Genomic DNA, 2110 nt, shown 5'->3' with positions numbered 1-2110 from the left:
TTTTTTGGAGAGGTTTTTGCTATAGGGTGCGTGTGCTCGCCAGACAGACAGAGAGAGACATAGAGACAGAAAGCGAGAAATCACCCCCCAGGAGGGATGGTCACACTGCAATCCCTTTTCCTCCATTCTCCTCCCGGGATCTTGGGCATGCACACACACGCGCCTGGCATGAGTTCTAAGCCACCAGGTCCGGGAGGCGAACCGCGGTCAACTACGTGGGGGTCCAGCGACATAGCCATTACGCTAACTGCTGGTTCCCTGGCCAAGTAGTACTCTATAGGTGTATACGTGCTGCACTTTTTATAATCATTTCATCTGTTCTTAAACATTTGGGTTGAAAAAATGTACATTATTTTAAAAGATTCAACATGGCATTGACTGTGGGGAAAATCCTGTGCCACAGTGCTACAGGACACTCTGTGCTTGACCACAATGATGCGCCACTTTATGGACCTCCCAGACAGATGAGGGCTAAGGAGAAATAGCAGGATCCAAAAAATATGCATCGGTTTTGTCGTGTAGATTATTTCAGGAAGCAAGATAGCTTTGAGTCTTACCAATCCCTATCCTCAAATGCTGAGCAGACAACGCACTCATGCATGATACTGGTCATGTTCTGAGAATTTTCTTAGGAGAGTGATGCATAGGGCATGAGCAGTTTCCGGAGGAAGAACACCTTTCCTCCCTGCACTCACTCGGCACGTACCTGCCCTTGGTAGCCCAGCACCCAGACACGTACTGGCACGACGCAACGTGAGGGCAACAGCAGAGGGCACAGCAACCTCGGTTTTGTACTAGCTTTCGAGGGGCAGGAAAGGCATCTTGGAGGAAGAACCAGAAACGAGGGTAAGGCGCTGAGGGGCTGAGAACACGTGAAGAGCAGGGGACTGGGAAGCCAAGGATGTGCACTCAGACCACGAAAGGGAAGGAGTAAGACTTAACTAATGACCACGCCGAGTGTGACCAACGGATGGGGCTGAGATAGCAGCTCCACTTTGCAGATAAGAAACTGAAAAGCAGAGGACAAGCCCAAGGCCATCGGCCCCAGTTCCCGCTGCATCTTCAACAGGTAACTGCACCTTCACTCACGTGGGAGCCCTCGTTCAGAACGTGGCCATCGCAGTGATGACAACTGAGCCGAGCAGGATCCAGACAGGACACCTGGTCTCTTTGTCATCCTGTCACCTGGCAAGGAGAGAGGAGGCAGAACAGCCTTGCCCTCCCTCCAAGTCACCACCCCGCCAAGTGCCAGCAGCGCTCTCAGGTTTACCGTGGGGATGGTGGCTGACGGTGCGGCTGAGGCCCCGGAGGGCTGTGTGTGCCGACTCGTTTCTTTTGTCTTATCTTGGCTCCAGCTCAACCCATGACTCACATCATACCTCTCCCTTCCTCTGGGCCCCTGGGCTAGACTGTGTCTTCAAAGTTAGGAGACACTGACTCGTGGACTGGAAAGTTCTTTTTCTTCCAGGTTCCTAAAGGATTGTATAGAGAGGCAGAAGTCGATCTGAAGAGCGTATTCCTAGAGCACCCTCTGGTGACAAACGTGCCACCAGATACCTACAGATGAGGTACAATGACACCTTCGGAAAGTGAGCTGGCGTCCAAGCACCCGGGATGGAGACGTCACAGCAGACACGCTCACACGGAGACCCGGCCCTCTGTCTTACCTGCCCACAGCTTTACTGTATGAGCCACAGCCTGACACCCTGATAAGCCTGCTCCATGACTTCTTTAGTCTTTGCCAATGGAGTTTACGCTTCCACACCCTCTGTACTGGTAAGCATGAGTTAACTGTTCTGACAGACAGAAAACAGTGGTTTAGCCCCACAAAACCTTATTCATCCCTCTGATCGAAGAGCAGCATCGGAGTGGCGGAGCGAGGGTCTCTGCTCCACACGCTCATCCAGGGCCCTCGGGTGTGCCATGGAGCAGAAATGGAAGTAAAGATGCTTCCGTGGGCCCAGACCAGAAGTTGCACCCATCTCCTGCCTGCAGACCTCGTCACACTGCAGACAAGGGCAGGAGACCCTGAGCTGCGACCTGGCTGTGTGTCCAGAGCAGAGCACAGCCCATGGGCGAGCGTCGGCGTGTCCCACTAACATGCCCTATC

General features: G+C 53.1%; 1 long non-coding RNA gene across 1 annotated transcript in view; it reads left to right on the top strand.

Annotated features, from left to right (window-relative positions):
* Positions 1-1765, top strand: part of LOC102501031 (uncharacterized) — an 8652-nt gene extending 6887 nt beyond the window's left edge. Inside the window, exon 3 of the long non-coding RNA XR_333215.1 lies at positions 1469-1765. This is a non-coding gene — a long non-coding RNA (uncharacterized LOC102501031). The remainder of the gene's footprint in view (positions 1-1468) is intronic.
* The last annotated feature ends 345 nt before the right edge of the window (positions 1766-2110 follow it).

This window comes from Tupaia chinensis, unplaced genomic scaffold, assembly GCF_000334495.1.
Source record: "Tupaia chinensis unplaced genomic scaffold, TupChi_1.0 Scaffold000020_1, whole genome shotgun sequence".
Taxonomy (NCBI): Eukaryota; Metazoa; Chordata; class Mammalia; order Scandentia; family Tupaiidae; genus Tupaia; species Tupaia belangeri.
Note: the sequence above shows the minus strand (reverse complement) of the source record. Positions and strands in the feature narration are given on the sequence as shown.